This window comes from Arvicola amphibius, chromosome 8, assembly GCF_903992535.2.
Source record: "Arvicola amphibius chromosome 8, mArvAmp1.2, whole genome shotgun sequence".
In the NCBI taxonomy this organism is placed as follows: domain Eukaryota; kingdom Metazoa; phylum Chordata; class Mammalia; order Rodentia; family Cricetidae; genus Arvicola; species Arvicola amphibius.
The window spans coordinates 71,945,154-71,957,134 of NC_052054.1; positions in this window are offsets into that span (position 1 = coordinate 71,945,154).

An 11,981-nucleotide genomic window follows, 5' to 3' on the forward strand; every position below is an offset into this window, starting at 1 on the left:
ATGTGATCTCTGTTTCCAGCTTCTGCTGACATTTTCTGTCTTCAGTGTCCTGACGGATTTTTATCCCTCTGGAACTTCAAGCCAAAAACAAAACTTTCTCAACTTGCTTTTGGTCATGGTGTTTTGTCCCAGCAGCAGAGAAGGTTCTAATGTAATTGTATATCCATGTTTATTTTTGCACTATGCATAACCATGAAATGAAATTTGCCTAGATGTTCATGAATAAGTTCATGGACAAGGTAAATATGGTGGCTAGACACAAAGAAATTCTATGTAACCAGGAATAAAAATGAAATCACAACATTTTCAGAAAAATAAGTGAAAATTATGTTAAGTGAAATCAGTCAAATTCAAAGCCAGCATTTAGGAGGCAGGGGCAGTCAGATCTCTGTGAACTTAAGGTCATCCTGATCTACTCAGTAAGTTCCAGGCCAGCCAGGGTTATACAATGATAGATTGTTTTAAAACAAGATCAAAAATAAAAGAAGAAGCTGGACAGTGGTAGCATGTGTCTTTAATCTCAGTAACTCAAGAGGCAGAAGCAAGTAGATCTATGAGTTTTAGTCCAGCCTGTTCTACAGAACTAGTTCCAGGACAGCTAGGGATACACAAAGAAACCCTCTCCCCCAAAATAAATAAATAAATAAATAAATAAATAAATAAATAAATAAATAAATAAGGAAGAAGAGGAAAAAGATGAAGAGGAAGAAGAGGAGGGAAGCAATCAGGAGGGCAGGGGATTTTTTGGGGGAAGAACAAGAGTTGGAGAGCAGTAAGAGAGGATATTAAAGGGTAGATTTAATCAATGTACATCATGCAAATATATTAAATTGTCAAAGAATAAGTAAAATATTAACAACAACAACAAATTGAGGAAAGAAGAGTGCTTGCCTCTGGTTCTTGGAGCACAGTTGCAAACTGATGGAGCACTTAGTATCCCTATGTCTCTGCCAGCCTCTCTTTTTTCCGCTCAGGCCATGAGAAATGGGCAGGTCCAAAACAAAAGCCACTAGCACAGATCTGAAAGCAGATCATGTTTACAGAGTCTTTATAAGACACACAGGGTTCCAGGGAGTCAAGGACTATATTTGCTGCTTGTAGAATTGGGGATGGCAACGAAAAGTCAGGTGTAGGTAACACTACTCTGGATACTGTTTTACTCTCCTTGCCTCTGAGACTTCCTCCCTTCCTCCTTCCCCTTCTCTCTCCCTCTTTCCCTCTCTCCCTCCCTTCCTACCTACCCCTCTCTCTCTTACTCTTTCTTTTCTTCCTTCTTCTTCATCTTCTCCTTCTATATTTATCTTATTTTTTTATGCTTATCTGAGTGTGGGTGTCTACAGGTGCCAAAGGCATTGCATCTCCCTTGAAGCTGGAGTTACTTGTAGAAAGCTATCCATGTAGGTGCTGTAAACTGAATTCAGACCTCCAGAAGATCAATATATGTGCTTAATTGCTGAGCCATCTCTCCAGCCCTGAGACTTAGTTTTCTTACCTAGATAATGGTGATAACAGGAATTGCTGATACCAAGCATAGCAGTCTCAGGACTCTGGATGCTAAGACAAGAAGATTATGAGTTTGTAGGAAGTCTAAGCTATGTAGCAAGACCTGGTCTCACAAAACCAAACCAAACCACCCCGAACAACAGAAAACTCCCAGTAATAGTAGGCACAGGTTGTGACAGTTGCTCTTGATGTACTGAAAGAAAGAGGGGAAGGCAAATTCTGTCTGGAAAGTATAACAATGCAAGAAATACTTATGTTGTCATTGTGAAATGAGAACTAGACACAGAGCTTAATTGAGTTGGTTGAAGAATTACAGTGGAAGATAATGTTACATTTCATTATTCTTTTTACTTTTAAAATTCCATCTATTTATTATGTTCCCCCTTTTACTTTGTTTTGGAGATTTATTTATTTATTTATTTATTTATTTATTTATTTATGAGACAGGGTCTCTATGTAACTCTGTCTACTCTGGAACTCACTATGTAGAGAAGGTTGGCCTTGAACTCATGGGGATCCTCCTGCCCATGCCTCCAGAGTGCTAGGATTAGAGATGTGCATCACCACCCACAGTTCAGAGATTAATTAATGTATATTTTATGCATTATGTAATGCAATGTATGTAAGTGCCTATAGAAACCAGAAGAGGGTATTGGATCCCGTAGTACTGGAGTTACAGATAGTTGGTGCTGAGAATTGAACCTGGGTCATCTGCAAGAGCAGCTAGTGCTCTCAACCAATGAGCCATCTCCCCAGCCTGATTTTATTTTTGTTGATCCTCTTTCCTAATCCCTTTATCCCTTTTTGCCCCCATTACTCCTCGGTGCCCCCTTTTTCATTCTTTTTTTTCCTCTCTAACTATTCCTTTAGACCTCTTGTACTTTTCATTGTTTCTTTTCTAGGTTCATGGCCTATACCAGTCCAAAGATAAATGAAAATTAGAGTCTAGGACACAAGCTAGTATTTGTCTTTGAGGATCTGGAATGTTTTTGTTTTATGTGATAATTTCCAGTTATACTCATTTTCTGCAAATTTCATGATTTTTAAAAAATTATATTTAGACAAAATCCACTACGCTTATCTAAAATGTTTATTACATTAATTTATATATTTGTGCATGTGCATGTGTGCACGTGTGTTTGTATGTGTGTGGGCACATATGTTATGTGTTTTGGTACACATGTGATAGTCAGAGGGCAACTTATCGGGGCTGTGTCTCTTTTTACACCATGCAGGTGCCAGGGTTGGAATTCAGGTCATCAGGCTTGGTGTCAAGCGCCCTTACCAGACAAGTCAACTTGCTGGCCCAACCAGTAATCTCAACAGCTCAACAGGTTTTGGTTATTGCTAACATTCATTAGATTTCCAATATTGAAATGCCTCCACATCAATGGTCTTTAGACACAGGGCCCGTGAAATGATTCCACAAAAACCACTCTCTGTGTAGACATGTGCAAATGTGAACCTTGAACTTGGATCTACAAGTACGCAGGTAAAGGTTAGGTATGTCTGGCATCCTACTAGCAATCAAACTGCTTAGGATTCAGAGGAGACCGTTCCCCAGAGCAAGCTGGATAGCTAGACTAGCCAAATCAATGCATTCTGGGTTTGGTGAGAGACTTTACATTAGTAAAATAAAGTGGAGAAATCAGGGCTGGAGAGATGGCTCACAGTTAAGGGCACTTCTAGACAAGAGCCACTCTGGAACCTCCACCACACCTTTACCATGAGCTTGTTGATCTCAATCAAACTACTGAAGTCAGTCATCTTTATGGAAGATGTCACAATGTACTTTACATGAGTTTCAGGATAGTCACATCCTTAGGCTTTATTGTGCACATAGGATTAAGTTAATTATTCCCAGGGAAATTTTCAACAAATTGTGCTGTGCTTAAATATACCTAAAATAAGCCATTTAGAGACAGACTCCCGGAATTTGAACCAACACTGACTATGGAGTCATCTTGAACTGAACTACCTTCTTGCCTTCCATGGATCATTAGTCTATTCACTATGTTGATTGCAGAGACCAGCACCCTGAGTTCTAAGGTAATATTCTTTTCTTTATATACAATACCAAATCAGTCGCTGGATATATTTACATTTCTGTAAGTTGTCCTAAATTCTTTTATGGAATACAGTCAAGTTATGTCAAAATGCATTTTTTTGCTTTTGTTTTGTTTTTGTTTATTGAGACACGGTTTCTGTTTAACAGTCCTGGCTGTCCTGGAACTCTTTTTGTAGACCAAACTGGAATCAATCTCACAGAGATCTACCTGCTTCTGCCTCCTGAGTGCTGGGTTTAAAGGCATTCCCCATCACAACTGGCCAAGATACATTTCTTTTTTAGTGTAGCAGGAATGTTTCGTGATCTGGGTATAGTGGCACACACTTACAGTCTTAGTATTTAGGAAATGGAAGCCTGAAAGTTTCAAGTTTGAGGCCATCCTGGGATACATTGTGAGAAGAGGAAAGAGAGGAAGAAGGTGAAGAAGATGAGGGTAAGGAAGAAGAGGATGATGATAAGGAGGAGGAAATGGAGAAAGGAGGAAGACGGGATGAGGAGGAGGAAGAGAAAGAGGAAGAGGAGAAGCAGGAGGATGAACAGGAGGCAGCTTTGTAAGATTCTGGAACTAGGTCAGGTTATCTTGTGTCCTAGTTCATTTCTGTTGCTGTGATAAGATTCCCAAACAAAAGCACCTTAAGGGAACAAGGGTTTATTTATTTAGTTTTAAGTTCCCAACCCTAGGTTATAGTCCATGACTTCAGGAACTTCACAGTGACACCCACTGTCAAGAGCAGAAGAAAATGAAGGCATGCTTAGTGTTTGCTCGCTTTCTCTCTTCTTAGAATGTTCAGGGACCCACACTAGACAATGGTGCCTCTGCTTTCAGCTGTGTCTTTCCACACTGATTAACATAGTCACACAGACATGTTCTCTGTCTGCATGAACTAGACAGTCCCTCACTTAGACTTGCTTCCTATGTGATTCCAGGTCGTGCCATGGTGACATTTAAAACTGACCATCACATCTTGTCACTTAGACATAATTTTACCAGCATCCCATGGCACCTCAAACATGGGTGGGGAAGACCATCTCAATTCAAGGACCCTGAGAGGACTGCAGGACTCTCCCTAGACTCAGAAATTCCTGATTCACATGTGCTGAGCAGCCTGGGCATGAGGCTATCCTTCTGAAACAATCTGAGCTTCCAAGTCTGGACAGCTCTCTTTACTGACACTGGCCTTCTCAAATCCTCAGCTGTTTCCTTAGCCAGGATTCTCTGTTGAGTTCCATTGAGTTTCCAATATTTCCTATACTTCTCTGCTGTTTCCTGTGGGGATAAAAAAAATCTATTATCTGTGCACAGGGCTCTGCCCTAAATGGGACGTACGTATCACATCTCTCACTGAAGGGCTCAGGAGTTGCCACAGAAGAGGGGACAGGAAGCTGTGCTGTCCACACTCAAGGCAGTTGCACGTGTGAACTCACCGTGATTGTGACAACACAATAAGACCTGACCAAGCTTAAGCTACACAAACAAACGTAAAGATGAGAGGGTAGGCACAGAAGTCCAACCAGTCACTGAGAAGCTATTGGCATAGCATAGCTTCTGTGAAAGCTGACCAACTTAAAAATCCCAGTGTAAGTAGGTGGCAGAAGCCAGAGAATCACAGAGGTGGTCTCATTAAGGACCAGATTAGTAGATGCTGTAAGAGGGAAAAGAAACATAAGGATGGAAAAGCTATACGATTTTAGAGTGGAAGGACAGAGGAAAAACAGATCCATTTTAGAGAATCCCAGAGAGACTTGTCCAAAGAAATATTTTTAATATATGGAGGTCCCACGCGGGGGGGGGGGGTTCCTGTTTTTCCCATGGGCCCACGGCCACGTATTGAAAAATGCCCGTTCTCAGGCATGATCTTCAGAAGGCTAAGATCGGCTTCATCTCAGTGAGTTGTTCCCCCTTTTGAGTATATACAGCTAGGGTCCCTGGGGTGGGCCCATTTGGACTTTCCTACTTTTGTCAGTTTGGGGCTTTTTGTTGAAGTCACAAGCCCAATCCAAGCAGCGAGTCAGGCCTCACTGACATGGAACTTGAGTGGACCAGAGACATCTGCAACTCATTTCTCATGAACCCCCGTTTTTGACTCAGGAACTCTGTCCTGATGAACATATTGCCACAGGCGTGAGTCCCAACTGGCATGGGCTTCTAGATGGGTTCTTGTTATTCAAAGCCGAATCCTCAAAAGCCATTGGGCTGCCTATTACAAAAATCCTCTTAAATTGGGGCTATCTAACATCTAATGTAAAAACGAACAAGGCACCAAAGACCCATGTTTTCTGGATGTGTGTTACTGCCCCCATTCTCCTCTCTTCCCCTGCTTCTCTAGCAGTTTGTCATTTGTCTAACTCTGGGATTCTCTAAAATGGATCTGTTTTTCCCCTCTCCTTCCACTCGAAAACTGTATAGTTCTTCCTCCTTATGTTTCTGTTCCCTCTTACAGCATCTGCTAGTATGGTCTACAATAGGCCCACCTCTGTGCTTCCCTGGCTTCTGCCACCTCCCTATGCTGAGATTTTTAAGGTGGTCAGCTGACACAGGTTCCTAAAAGTGTTTTATTTGTCTGTGTGTTAGAATAATGTGGCCACAGTATGTCTGTGTGAGAGCCTATGCCTGGTACCAACACTGGCTCTGCTAAGTGTGTTCCAGGTTTAGAGAAGGAATTGTGTTCATTCTCCATACATCAAGGAAAAGCATTTGGTTGATCTAGCCCTCAACAGAAACAAAATAAGTAAAGATATCAAACATGAAAAAAACAGCAAAATGACAAGAATTAATATACAAATTTCAATAACAACTCTGAATGTAGTGGTCTCGATTCCACCATCCAAAGTAACAGACAAGAAGAATGAATTATGAAAAGGGGCCTATAATTGTGCTTTCTATAATGAAACACAAAACTTTCAAAAACAGAGGGCACCTTAGAAAGACAGACTGGAAGAAATGTACACCAAGCAATTCGAACTAGGAAATAAGCAGGCAAGGCTATTCTAATAGCTGACAACAAGACATCAAATCCGACCTAATCAGAGCTACTCCACAGGGACCAAGAAAACAGGCATTGAAATTATAAACATATATAAGTTAACATTTGGTACTGTCAACTTTAGAAAACACATGGGCTACTGTTGTCAGAGTCTCAATATGCTCTGTCTCTGATATTCTTGAGGCCATCTGTGTTCCCTGTGTAACAGTGCTTGATTAGCTTCCCAATGACTCTGTCTCATTGTGTAACACTTTTTTGTTGGCTCCATCACGTTTTTCCTGTCAGGAAAGACTGTATATAAGATTCTGTACTTTTTAAAAAGCTTCTCTGGCATAAGACTTAGTTTAAGCAAGATCTCCTGACTCTTTTTTTTAAATTTTCTTTATCTTCTCATCTCCTGACCCTTCCTCTTAGAATCCTGTCATCAAAGAGTGACCTGTTAGTCCAAGTCATTTTCCTGGAACTTTTTTATTAACAATCATGATAAAGTTTACTTTCCCTCCTGTAGTCCCTTGGGTGTGTATAATCTTCTCTTCAGTTCAAAGTGCTTCTTCTATTATCTTCTGTAGAGTTAGCTTAGTGGCCATAAATCCTTTTAGTTTGTTTTTATTGTTCCTCAATATAATAGATTGTTTATTGAGTGTCATAGTGGGTGGCAGATGTAACCTTTCAGAACTTGCGATAAATCTTTCCCAGGTCTTTTGGCCTTACAGTTTTCTACTGAATAATGTTATCCTGATTGGCCTGTTTCCATGTAAGATGTGGCCATTCTCTCCTGCAGCATATATGTTTTCTATTATAGGTGTCTGTGTTTTTGAGTATATGATATGAAGACCCTGTCTATCTGGTGTTCTGTTTGCCTCTTGTAGTTCAATGGGTATGACTGTCTCCATATGGGAAGATTTTCTTCTATGATTTTGTTACTCATACCTCCTATGCCTGTAACATGAAATTTTTCTTACATGCCAACAATTTCTAGACTTATTCTTTCACTGATGTACCAAAGCCTTCCCAGGTTCCATTTCCATCTTCTCTTTAGTTTCGCTGACCTTGATAGAATGATCCAATTTCTGTATATTTTATCTAAGCTTTGACATCTAGCCCTTCACTCTATCTGTCCTGTTGTTGAGGTTTCCACTGAACCAACTGAGTTTTCATTTCAAGCATTATGTCAGTTTCCTTCTTTGGTGACTTGGACTGAGTTCTGTTTCCTTAACTTGCACTGACTTCTTTTAGTCAGTTTTTTGTTTTTCTCTTGGAGAACATTCATGTCTTCATCAAACGTACTTATAATTATATTTTTTAATTCTTTGGAAAGTCTTCTAAGTCAATATCATTGGAGGTCATTTTGATGGGATTGATAATATTTAGAGAAAATGAAACACTGTTTTGAGGGCTTGTGTTTTCATGTTTTTATTTCTGTCTTGGGATTTAGCATCTGAAGTTAGTTTATTGGTTAGGTTCCTTCCTTCCTTCCTTTCTTTTTTTCTTTCTCCCTCCCTTCCTTCCTTCCTTTATTTTTTTCTTCCTTCCTTGTCACCTTTCCATGGAAGTGTTTACAATGTTTAAAAGAGGACAAAGTCACACACACACACACACACACACAGAGAGAGAGAGAGAGAGAGAGAGGAGAGAGAGAGATATCTGAGAGCGTAGAGAGAGAGAGAGAGAGGAGGGAGGGGAGGGAGGGAGGGAGAGAGAGAGAGAGAGAGAGAGAGAGAGAGAGAGAGAGAGAGAGAGAGAGAGGAAGACTGAGGACTTGAGATAAAGGAATAGGGAATAGCCACCATCATGGAGCCTTAGTTCACCTTCCATAACATCTGGTGAAAGGAGACCAAAGAAGGCAGCTGTGGAAGGCAGTAGGAGCAGAGACCAACAGGTTGAAGGGTGCAGTTAGCAGGAGGCCTGGCTCAGGCAGGGAAGTACATGGGGACTAGTGCTTCCAACCTAACCCTCTGTCGCTAGAAAAACATTTCATCAACTGAAAAAATTCCTTGACTTTGAGAACCTGAGGCCAGATTATGGACTGACCTCTGGAGCTATGTATATGTTATTTGATAATGCTAGAGGGCCTGGGAACTCTGAAGTTCCAGGAGTGCGCTTTATGCCCACTAAGTAGCATCCCTCCAGCAATGTGACTGATACTTAGGAGGTCTTGAAGGCGGAGCTGCAGGTCCTCCACCATGACCAATCTCAGAGCTGGGATTGCTTTCCAAGATTGGTTGTTCATCCCCCACCATGTACATAACTGGTAGAATCAGACTTTCGAAGACCCAGAATTGAGTTGCTCAAACATCCCAACTCCTTTTCTTTTGACCCTAAGATTGCTATTTTTTAAAAATTACTCTTAGAAATATGCTTATTTTTTTAATTAGAATCTGGACTTTATCTTAGGTTAAAAATCAGGCTTTTAAAAAGTATCTTATTTTTTATGTGTATGGGTGTTTTGCCTGCACATATGACTGCCCACAACATGTGTACCTGGTGCACACAAAGGTTAGAAGAAGGTGCTATATCCCGTGGAATTGGAGTTCCATCATGTGGATGCTGGGAATCAAACCTAGGTCCTGTACAAGAGCAGCCAGTGCTCTTAACCACTGAGATGTCTCTCCAGACCAAAGAAATACTCATATATTACTTTTTCTTTTTTATTCCCTTTAAAGTTTTTTATCTAGTTTTATCTTTGATTTTTTTTAATTATTGGGAAATCTGTTTTTTTTCTTTTGTTTCCTTTTTTACTGATTTCTAATTTTTTGATCTATTGTCTTCCTATTCATAATGTTCTTTCCCAGACTCTTTGCTTTTATTCATTTAACATTGCTTGCTATGCTTCTATTGTCCCTGCTTCCTTCATTTCAATGAGTTACAATTCCCTGGCTTACTCTGAATAATTTGTAGTGGCATAGCACATTCTATGATAGTTTTTCCATTTTCAGGCTGTGCTCATTGATGATTGTTTGTTCATAACTGTAATGAATCTTGCATGGCTCTTATTTATTTATTTGTTTGTTGGTTTTTCAAAATTGGGTTCCTCTGTGTAGCCTTGGATGTCTTGGAACTCACTCTGTAGACTAGGATGCTATCAAACCTACAGGGATCTTTCTGCCTCTACCTTCAAGTATGAGAATTAAAGGCAAGCACCACCACTACCCAGTTCTTACATGACTCTTGATGTTGCTACTGTTATGCCTGTTCCTGGAACTGAGTTTTTAGAGTAGTTGTTCTGTAAGAATATCACCAACCAGAAGACAGATAAAAATTAGTAAATGAGTGGATTGCAACACAGACACACAGTAAATATGAAAAAGCAAGACTCTTCCAGAGAAGTCATAATTTCTCAACTGCTAAATTCCAAGACTCTAGAATGGATCCTGAAACCGATCCTAGGGTCTAGTTGTTGACCTGATTGGCTTTTGCCCACTTTGTCTCTTTCCTCCTAAGAGCCTGGAAGAGAGTCCAGGATGGGCACTAGGAAAAAAAGAACCTGTATAGCTCACATGGAACCCCAGGAGGGGTGGGAGACTAGAGCAATGTTTCAGTAGGACTTTTACCTGAACTCAGGTAAAAGTTCAGTAGGACACTGTAACTCAGGATCACAAGGAGGGCAGCAAAACAACATACCTAGCTGAGTACCAAAAACAGTTACTGTGCTATAATGAAACCAGGACCTCCCTCCTTCAGCATTTACTCTGTAACTACTAATGTGATATACCACAGACCTGTTAAGATATGTCAACAGCTGAAGGTCACTGCATAAAAGGATGAAAAACTTAGAAAAACAGCCTTACACCTAAGTGGTTTCTTCTTCCTCATTTTCAGGTCCATGTGTGGTAGTCCCTCTATTATATGTTCACTATGGTTTCCTCCTGAAGTTATGACCATCAGTCTGTGCTCAACTGGGTGCCTTCAGTCTTTAGGGTACTTTGAGCTCCTGTTACCCCCTGCTGGGTACCAAGGTTGGAGGGGAGATTTCTTTTTGTTTGCTGAGTCACCTCCTTGTTTCTCCATTCTCCTATCTTGTTAAGTGTTTCATCTCCTCTTTATAATTTTGGACTATGGCTTTTTTGTGGTATTGTAGCTGTGAGGGTTTGGAGGGAGAAAAGGGAAGGTGGAAATTATGTTAGAATATTATAATCTCAAAAATAAAGGAAATAATTTCTAAAATTAAAAGAAAAAATTTTATTGTAATGAATCTTTCTGACCATGGGAAAGTTTAAAGAGAACATTTATGAATCTGAGATTTCTTTAAAAGCCATTCCATGAATTTACCTATGCTTTCTGCTATGGCTCATTTTGTAAGGTTGTCCATACTTATTTTTGTTTCATTATTTAAGTGTTTTAGGATTTTCCAAATGATATTTCTTTGAACAACTGGTATGTAAGTCTGTATTGTTTTTGTTGGTGTGACTTAACTATTGCATAATTGATACATGTATCAAAATATCAATTGTACTCCATTAATGCATATTTTTAAAGGCTTATTTTTAAATCATGTGTATTTGTGTGTGTCTCTGTGTGTGAATGTGTGTAAACCTCCAGTACCCATGTTATCTAGAAGAGGATGTCGGGTCCCTGGGAGCTATAGATGCAGGTGGCTTTGAGCTGCTGGACATTGGGTGCTGAGAGCCCAATTCAAGTCCTCTGCAAGAGCATCCTCTCTTATAGCCACTAAGATGTCTCCAGCTCCTAATATGTGTAATTTCTAATTTTCTGTGAAAGAAAAAAAAATTGACAAGCCTAGTTCTTAATTTCCCTATTCTTGTGGCTTTTGTGGTTTAATTTTGCTGTTGATTTCTGGCTACATTTCACCTTGTTCATCAGAGCTACTCTGGTTACCCTAATATTTACAAACTGATTGAAGATTCTATACCCTAACAAAAAGCTTATCACAAAGAATGTTCTAGACTTGCTTCAGCAGGATGTGCACTCTCTGCTATTGAGCAGAACATGGTTGGACACAGTACTCCTTGTCTCTGTAAACTGTGCCATGTCTTCATGAGTTCTAACATTTTTTTTCCAACATTACAGGCTTTATTAGTTTATTTCCTCCCTCCCTTTCAGACAAAGGCTTGCTATGGACTGTCTCTTCCACTGAAGATGTGTCTCATTGATAAAATTGAACTAACCCATCTCTCCTCTGTGTGTGTGTGTGTGTGTGTGTGTAAAGTTTTGTATGTGCATGCAGGTGTGTGTGTGCACACATGTAGAACCCAAAGGACAACACTGCATGTCTTCTCCAGTCTCTCTCTACTTTGTTTTTTGAGATAGGACCTATAATTTAACTAAGAATTCATGATCTGATTGGACTGGGCTGCCTTCAAACTCCTCCTAGCATTAAGGTGACAAGCATGTGCCATCGGTGACAAGCATGTGCCATCAGGCCTGACTTTTGATGGGTGCTGAGGATCCAAACTCAGGTCTTCGTG